The 10,037-nt window shown below is 37.9% G+C and overlaps 1 pseudogene; it reads right to left on the bottom strand.

The window, feature by feature from the left end:
- Positions 1–8,126: 8,126 nt before the first annotated feature.
- On the bottom strand, positions 8,127–9,049 carry LOC137633913 (uncharacterized; annotated as a pseudogene).
- Between the last annotated feature and the right edge of the window lie 988 nt (positions 9,050–10,037).

Below are 10,037 nucleotides of genomic sequence, written 5' to 3'. Positions count from 1 at the left end.
TGTCTTATTCCAAAGCCGGGATACTTGCCGGCAAAGAAGATCAACAGAAAACGCTATCCGAGTCAAGCCGGAGTACACTACTCGATGGCGATGACAGAAGATAGGGTTGTCGCCTGGGCTGGCGGCACTCAGGGGGAAGGAAGGGTTTATCCTCATTTCTCGAAAAGAGAAGCATATTGAATTATACGAGTAATTCTAGGAGATATTTATATCCGACCGAATTAATAAAAACGATACAAGAGGTTAAACTGGGAGTAACGTTACTAAAGTAAACTAAAACGAGTTAGGCTAACCTAACCTGATTCGGGATCTCGGCTACGCTAGTACCACCGAGGCCCTATCGTAAACGATAGAAACGTTTATTAGGAAGAGGAAATATTACATGTGTAAAGCTTATCTTCATTAGTATAATTTTGCCTTACTAGCTAGAACTTCTTTAGAGCTAATTACTGGGAACGATTTGTAACACTGAAAAATTATCAATATACATTTATTTCATTTATCTTTTAACAATTATTCACATAAAATTTTATATTTCAGATGCATTGGGCTGATTTGCTCAATTAGGACTCTTACGAGCTGCCGATGCAAGAGCCCGTGTCTTACACAAGGTAAGGCAATCTACTCGCACTCTCTCAATTAGGATTTTGTGAGCGATATATTAGGATTTTTTCCCCCCTAATTTTTGGGAAAGTTTGAAATGGTAAGACTTAGGAGAATCCTGTCCACCACTCATATTATGTTTTGAGTAATAATGAAATAACTAACTTACTGGATAATTTAAGAATGTCATGCGTTGGGAACTATAGGAGGGGTTTTCTGGTAGACACTTGTGGACGAGATTGCCTAAGAGTTATACGTCTCAAAAGGTAGTAGACCTACTCAGAAATGTTTTATTAAACACATTCATAGGTCAGTCTGTCTAGATTGCCTGGTGTAACGGTCTGAACGATCCCCAGGTCTCAGAATTCTCCTTGATAATCTGCGCATGCGCGAACATTACCGTTTGCCAGTGCATACAAAGGTGATGTTTTATTTTCCTGTAATGTTAGCGTGCGCAGCTCAACATTACCGCTTGCCAGTACATACGAGCTTGATGTTTTATTTTCATGCGAGCGAAGCGAGCTAATGGCGGAAAATAACCATTATACAATGTCAAGGAGAATTCTGAGACCGGGGGATCGTTCAGACCGTCACACTGGGCCGTGTGCCTGGACGGGGCTCTATGACCAGCGGTCTTAGCCCCCAAAATCATTGATATTTCCATGGAATGTCTCACCACATTGACCCATAAGTTTTCATCATAGACAATACTTCTATGTATATATTCTTCTAAATAATGCAATTTGAAAATGTTTGATTTCTCTTTATTATTTTCAAAATTGATTCAATAATAGGGGTTAGCCAAACAAAGGCTCTTTCTTCTTAAAAACCCACAAGAGCTCTCTTTCTCTGTACATCACGCTGGATTATGAAATGGATATACTACTAACCCAGGTGAAGATGTGGGAGATCTCCACTTACTCATTTATCTATAAATAAGAAAATCTAACGATATATATCAGTGAAATTGTTCTTGAATCAAATGAAGCGGACAGTGTCATAACCCAACGTGATACGGAGAAGGAAAGCACTATTGGGTTTTTAAAAAGAAAGAGCCCGTGTTTGGCCAAACCATATTATTGAATCAATTTTAAAAATAATAACAAAGTGGAATCACTCATCGATTATTTTCAAACTGCATTTTTTTAAAGATTATTTACATAGAAGTTTTGCCTATCACAAAAACTTACCAGTCATCATGATGACACTTTCAATGAAAGTTTCACCCAATGTGTTAATAAGTATAGTTTTGAGACCTTTTGAGGGGTACGACTATTTGGGCGATCGAGTCCTATAGTATCTACCCTAAAAACCATTTGCATAGTCCACTGCTTGTAATATTCTTAAACTTCGTTCGCTCATTCGTTATACATTACCCGGACGGAGTGTTTCTTAACGGATTTTGAGCAAAGCGAAAAATCTATTTTTGGGTGAAAGAGCCATGTCGTCCTGATGGAAGTTCCTTCATTAGTAGCTTCCTAAAGAATCCTAAGTTATATGTGACTACAGTGATATATCCCATAGAATTTACCAAAGGTATCCAGAATTCTAACTCCTGGAGCGAGTATCCCTTAAATTTCTCCAAGGGATATAGCGTAAGGACGTAACTTGACACATCTCATAGCTATTTACACCCTAAATAGCTTTTCACTTCGAGAGGAAAAGTGGCAAGAAAATAAGAGAGTCGTTCAAGAGGTAAAAGTATTCGACTCTCCTAATGTACTGTCAATAGTTCGGCCATCCTCTTAATCTGTTTACATCAATAGTGTGTGCCTCGACATCTCTCATACAATTCAGTTTGTGATATTCTTAGGCCACATAATTCTTTTACCTGGTAGGTCATACTGAAGTGTGTGGAAGTTTCGAGGCGTTGTCTGTGGTGTTCACTACTTTGGGAACCCACGTAGCTTCTTGGGGAACACCGCCAAACCCAATGTTCCCCACCTAACCTAACCTATGCTCTGTCAAATTTACAAAGATCGAGCTGTACTTAATAAAAACATACGTTGGCATATTTCGAAAATAAAGAGAAACTGATGTCATTTGATGGTTATAATGAATACAATTACTTAAGATGTAAAATGCTAGTGTTATAAAAACTCTGTTTTTAATTGTTATAGTTTTGTATGTTTATTCAGTTGTACTGTAAAGAAACGTAGCACAAACGTTGCCACTTTTCCCATGTAGTTTCTCAGGTCAGCGATGGTCCTTTATTAATCGGCTTTTGTCAATAAATAGTCCCTGAAGGCAGGTACTGATGAGAATCAACCGCGACGATAAGTAGCCTCCACGCCCAGATGTAGGAGAGAAAAATTGGGAATGCTACAACAGAGATGTCCCAAAGGGGACAGAGTCAGTCAAAGGAGACAAACGTAAGAGTCTTAAACTGTTTGTGAGACAGAATGATTGTGTCGTATTTGAACAATGGTTCTGTTAGAATTTGCTACCAAATCTATTACCATCTTAAATAATTGCATCAAACAAGGCAAAAATAAAGGAACGACGCATAAAGAGGCATCATTTTGTATTACTTCTGTAGTGGCTTTTTGGGTCTGTCAGGTTTGTTAGGGTGGGAGCAGCGTAGTCCACAAGAGTTCTGGTCCAGGCTAGATAGTACTTCTTTTGAATATGTTCATTTGCTCCGTCTTTTAGTGTGGACGTGCATCCCATGGCTGCCAGTCTTGAATTTAATTTTTCTTTTAGATACTTGATTTCCTCCTTGAAGGTAATCCGTTTGTCGATGATAACTCCTAGGTATGGGAAGCTATCCACCCATTCTAGGGGTTCCATTCCTATGGTGAGTGGTCATAGGGGATTTGGGGCTCTTGTCATAGTTTGTTTCGTCTATGCTTATATTTAGACCCAGGTTATTTGAATTTTAGGCTGATGTCATTCAGTGCCCTCTGCATTCTCACCAGCTAAAGGGTTCCTGGTTTCTTATCGCTCACTCCGCAAAAACGGATTTTGAGCGAAGCGAAAAATCTATTTTTGGGTGAGATAGCCATGTCGTCCCGATGGAAGGTTCCTTCAGTAGCTTCCTAGGGTATATTGTAGTTAGATATCTAGGAAGCTACTGAAGGAACCTTCCATCAGGACGACATGGCTTGAGCCCAAAAATTAAGTTTGCGGGCACCCTATCACTTTATAGATAGGCTCAAAGCTTCTAGGCTTATTCTTATTGATATTAAGGTTATGTGAAGATGGCGTAACGACACTAACGAGTGTTATTAGGAGCAGAACTGGATCTGTACTCCACAAAAATGTCAAATAAAGCACCTCAAAGGGAAGTTGAAAATGGAAAGTTTAGTACTAGTCAGAATTATATTTATAACTACCAGAGAAGGAAACAAGAATATTATGTATTCTGATTTTATTTTCATAAATATAATTTTAAAAGCATCAAATAGGTAGTATTTCATATATATTCTTATTCATAATTATCAAAATTAATGCTTTCAGCTTCAGAGTATTTCTTCTCTCAATAATGGTAGATTAAGATCGTTTATCCTCTATCAGAGAGACTGCGACCAGAGCTTCTCTCGACGATGTTAGACGAGATCCTCACACAGTTTGATATAAAGTTATTATTACATTTATTGAATTTATTATTATAACTATTGATGAATATCTCCATAAAAACTCCAGTTCCATAAACTTTTTCCTTGAAATACAAAGTAGTATGATTTTAAAGGCTATAGTTTATAATTGCTTATCTTGATGTCTATATGTTGAATGCTTTTAAACGATTAGTTACAGCTGGAAATCTAACTGCTTTTTAATGTGTTAAAAGGAGTCAAGCAGCATTATTTAGCAGTAATAAACATAATACTTAATAATAGGTCTCTTCATTATGAAAGAATGCACTGTTTCCTCTTTAAGAGGGTTTTTTTTATATATATTGATTTCTTGGGAAGAACTACTTTGTCTCATATTGGTCAAGTCGCCCAACTTCGCCAGTCCTCAGATTGACCCTAAATTTCTCTCATCCTATTTCTATTATAATTGTTTTTTTGGGCTCAAGCCATGACGTCCTGATGGAAGGTTCCTTCAGTAGCTTCCTTGGGTAAATTTAACTACAGTGGATATTCCAAGAGAATTAAACCACAGGTTATCACAGAATTCTAACTTCTGGTGCGAGTATCCTAAAGGTTTCCCTTTAAGACATCGTATATCAACATGGGACGCATGTATTAACACGCCACATAGCTATCTGCACCCCATATAGATTTAACACTTCGATATGGAAAGGTGGAGAATAACTGGGGAGCCGTTCCACAGTTACACTCGTCCGTGGCTGCTTTTGGTACTCGAAACTTAAACAAACGGGCGCCATTACTAAATGACGTCACGTCCGTCCTCATCCTGAGTGACCCTAAATTTCTCTCATCCTATTTCTATTATAATTATTTCATTCTCCTTTTTTATCAACTGTCTCCAACCTCGCTGTCAACATTCTCTTATCCCTTCCACTGTCCAGAGTTTCTTTTAGAGGACATCATATCCGGGATTAGAACTTTCTTTCTCAAAATTAATTGTGGGAGCTCCGAAAGTCTTGTCAACTACCCGATAATATTTGGACACCTAGGAGTGTCAGTATTTCCATATGTATAAATTTCCCCAAGTCGAACAAACTAAATTGCCATACAGTATAGGGAATCAATACGTTGCAAAGATTATGATCTGGAATTGAAGAGATCAGCAGAAAAGACCGGTGTGATGGTCTGAACGATCCCCCGGTCTCAGAATTCTCCTTGACATTGTATAATGGTTCTTTTCCGCCATTAGCTCGCTTCGCTCGCCTGAAAATAAAACATCAAGCTCGTATGTACTGGCAAGCGGTAATGTTGAGCTGCGCACGCTAATATTACGGGAAAATAAAACATCAACCTCGTATGCACTGGCAAACGGTAATGTTTGCGCATGCGCAGATTATAAAGAAGTATTGAGACCGGGGTTTGGTTCAGACCGTCACACCGGCCACGGAGACGAAGGATGTTATGAATCATGGTTATGGAAATATTCAGTCTTTTGGTAATAATTCTAATGGATAATTGAGAAATATTTTGAAATAGCATTATCTGAAATATGGCTAAATGACTTTGAAAAGGTTAAGATAGCCACTTTGGTAAACAAAATGGGATTATGAATTGTAAAATGCCACTTTCTCTAAAGAAGTAAATTGTGTATATGTATGATAGCGGCCACCTGTATGTATCATAATGTCTAACTTAGAATACAGCAATATAATGGGGTTGGAAAGGGGCCATTGACCCCCCAGGTAGGAAAGTAGGTAAGGATACAGCTTGTAGGTTAGGTTAGGGGGGAAAGTTTAGGTTAGTTGATGTCCATTTTTAAATGAATGCGCGAGGAACTGGCTGCTGATATACAAAGCCTCCTATTATTAAATTTAAAAGCCAGATATTCCCTCAAATTCAGTTGAATACATTATAACAGATGTAAAAAAAAATATAAACATAGTTTGCGAATGGTATATTGTTAACAAAATTAAAACGGCATCAAAATTTAACGATGTACAAGAAGAGACGTTCATCGAAATATTGTATAAAATGGATTTTTTAATAATTGGGTAGTACTAGTAATGAAATATCTGCTAATTTCTCATTATAGGGCAAAATTTTTATTATGTTACATGTTCGTCAATGTAGATCTAATATTGAAAATTTGCAATACATACTTTGGAAATGTTGCGAACTTATCGTAATTACATAAGTAAAGATTGCAATACATGTAATTTAATATCTATAAAAAACAATTCTAAAAGCAACGGTAAAGAAACATTACTGGTACAATTTAGATATCTCTGCGATATATAAAATTTTGGCTATGGCACTACCCAAGACTAGAGAACAATGGTTTGATTTTAGAGTGTTCTTCTCCTAGAAGAGCTGCTTACCATAGCTAGAGTGTCTCTTCTACCCTCACCTAGCAGGACACTCCAAGATCAAACCATTGTTTTCTGGTCTTGGGTAATGCCATAGCCTCTGTACCATAGTCGTCCACTGTCTTGGGGTAGAGTTCTCTTGCTTGAGGGTGCACTCGGGCACACTATTCTATCTTATTTTGTTAACTCCATTCTTTAAAGTTTTTTTTTATAATTTATATGTGAAAGTTCTCCTTAATGTTACTGTTCTTAAAACATTATTCTTTAATTGTTCACTAACTACTTCTTTGGTAGTATATTTCCTTTCCTTATTGGGCTAGTTTTCTCTGTTGAAGCAGCAGCCCTTGTGCTTATAGTAACTTGCTTTGCAAACTAGGATTGTAACTTAAAAAGTTGGAGTAATTTTAGCGATTATCAAGAGATTTACGAAAATCTCTTTGCAAAAATAGACTAACACACTAGGTAACAGTGTTGATGAAGGTCTCAAACGTACCCTTCACTTTTTTCTTAATGCATTTAAATCATGAACAATTTTATATAAAATTTCTCTTATTTATGTAATAAAAAGCTATATTTTGAAAATTTTATGAACAATGTATAATTATTCATATAATGATTAAATTAGATATATGTAACATTACTTATTTTTACTTTTAATCTGAATAATTATATTTAGTTTTCTCCGGATTCCTTACGCGCTCTCCCCGCCCCCTTCCCGGTCTACGGGCTGCCAACACAAGAGCTTGTGTCCAGCACAAGGCTGGGTAATCTAACAAGCAAGCAAGCAACCTTTCCCTGTAGCCTACACATTTCTTACTTTTACTTACTTTTACGGCTGGTTTTCCAATCCGGTACAGCAGGGGAACCCTACTCTCTACAGGTCTTTCAAAGTTGTTTTATCTTGTTTGTTTGAGAGCATTCAACATTTTGGGTGCTGTTCTGGTATGCGATCTCATTTATGGCCTGATCTCAGGAAGAATGCTAGCTGCTATGTACCGTCGGCTGCGATGTACCGGCTCCTACGTACCACTTGTTTGGCTTATATGTACCATTGTTAGGCTGCTATGTACTGGCGCTTATGTACCACTACTTTGGCTTGTATGCACCAAACAAGGCTACTATGGACCAGATACCAAGTAAGGAAATAAGAACACACAAGGATATAAAACACAAAACCATAAACATATTGAAATTACATACAATAATTAAAAGTTGTGAAGCAATAAAATTCAGCAAGCTGCATATTGTTGATACATTCTTATTCATCTACATGATCCATCAGTTCGGCACAGCGGTTTAGAAAGTCTGATGTTGATATGAATTTGTTCTCATATTTCATTCAGAGCAATTTGCTTTTTGACAGCATGCTTCCTTTGGTATCTGTGCATTTTCTTTTGTTTATCTAGTTTTACAATGATGGGAATTCTACTGGCTTCATCATGGAGAATACTAATTAAGAACTACATGTTAATTGAATTGGTTTTTGCTACTCTGTTAATCGCATGGTGCCACCTTTCTACATCGTTGTTAGTTCGAACAGGGCGTTTGTAACGGCTCCAAGAATGTGGAGGATGCATCTCATTCCTATTCCATATTTTATCATAATAAATAATGAGATCTTTTAATCGTTGATCAGGAAGTGGATGGCTAGTGATGTGATAAGAGGTAAGTTTGCCCGCGCCATTAACTGCTGAATGAGTTGTCTTACAGCGAGTTGATTAATATAGGCATTTTGTAGACCTGGTGTTTTTACTCTTCGGTACACTGCTTGGGCCCAGTGAAACCAGCAGCCATGAATGAAAGCCTAGGGAAGGCACACTCGCACTGCCGACCATAGTGCTTTCTCAAAATCCACAACAACCTCACAAACTGATGGTGTTAACTCAGTGATTTTTCTTAGGACAGCTACATAGTAATTTTTCTTTCTTCTTGACATTAGGACAAAGCACAAAGGAACCTGTTTCAAAATTTCATCCTTCTTTATAAAACTGTGGACACTTAAAAGTTGAACAAAAGGGGTACGAACAAGTTTAAAAGTGCTGTCCACGTGTGTTGCAACTGAATAGACGTTGCAAATATGAGATGCCTTTGCCCATTTTCAAATAGATCCACTTTAAGAAAGTCCTGGGGAACATGATCTCTGTTTAATTCAAAACTGGTATCTTCAGGGTGTTTTGGACGTTGTCCTTCTCTGGCGAGATTGGTGCATCTGACTAGAGTGTTTATATTTGGTAAGGGAACATCTGAATTTTCACAGCTTGAGAGTGATTTCTTTACTATTTCCCCAGATGATGCAAATGGGCATTCCAAAGCTGACTTTTTAACGAAAGCTCGTGTTGATGCTGAGTCAGGACAGTCTGGGCAACACCACATGAAAACTTGACCAGCTTTCAATCGTCTGTTTATATTCCGGTACTCAGATTGTAATATTTCTGTACCAGATAATTTGTGGCGCCACTTGTTGCATCCGTCACAGATAAGGGTTTCCTGTCTAGGGCGAAAACACAATCCACATCCGGAGCAAAAGGAAACTGCTGATGCCATGGTGGTATAAAAAGGATGAATAAGAGTGCAGGTCCACTAGAGTTAGGAAGTAAATGCTGAGCAGATCCACTAGTCTCAAAGGAGCCATGGTGGGGGCTTCGAACCTTGTGTCTCTGTCTACTCTATCTGGCATAGAGTTCAGTAACTGTTCACCTCCAGCCATCAACAAACTAGATGCTGGCTCAGCTAGCTTGTTGTTTTTTTTTCTGTTGTTAGGTAGTTATGTAGGTTCAGAGTCCTCCACCGTTCTGGGTATAACTTTGTAATGGTTTATATTAACTTTTTAAAGTTTAATATTACAATTTACATAAGGTACTTATGTGTTAATCCTATTTGAGGTACACAGCAGCCATGCATGGTACATAGCAGCCATGCATGGTACATAGCAGCCAGGGATGGTACATAGAAGCCGGTGGTACATAACAGCCAACGGTACATAGACGCCTGTTCCCCTCAGGAATTATTCTTTTGCTTTGGCATGCAATCAATATTTTTAATAGGTAATAAAAATAAAAGCAATAGAAAATCTAATGGTTCTCGCTTCGGCGTGCGCTAGCTTCGCTCGTGAAAAAATTAAATTCTCAAGCTTCGTATGTACTGGCAAGCGGCAATGTTGAGCTGCGCACGCTAACATCAATGATTATTATTTCTTGGGTAATTATTCCCGGTGTATATTTTTTTTTAGAAAATCTAATGGTTCTTGTTTTGCCGTGAAGTGAAATGAGATCGCTACAATCAGATGAGATAGCGTACGAAAGCAAACGCACGACTTTGAGATCGCATACCAAAACAGCACTAACGTTTCATCTCGCGTATTGCTCGCTTACTGTTAAATCCTCACTATCGTAGCCCTCCCAGAGTCAGAAAGTCTTCAGTTTCCTCTTGAAAGCCTTAATATCTTCAATCCTTCAGATATCTCCTAGGAGCTTATTGTATAGTCTCGGGGCCTCATATTTAAAGGCTCTAGAGCCTACAGTAGACATATATC

The sequence above is a fragment of the Palaemon carinicauda genome, chromosome 43 (genome assembly GCF_036898095.1).
Source record: "Palaemon carinicauda isolate YSFRI2023 chromosome 43, ASM3689809v2, whole genome shotgun sequence".
In the NCBI taxonomy this organism is placed as follows: domain Eukaryota; kingdom Metazoa; phylum Arthropoda; class Malacostraca; order Decapoda; family Palaemonidae; genus Palaemon; species Palaemon carinicauda.
Note: the sequence above shows the minus strand (reverse complement) of the source record. Positions and strands in the feature narration are given on the sequence as shown.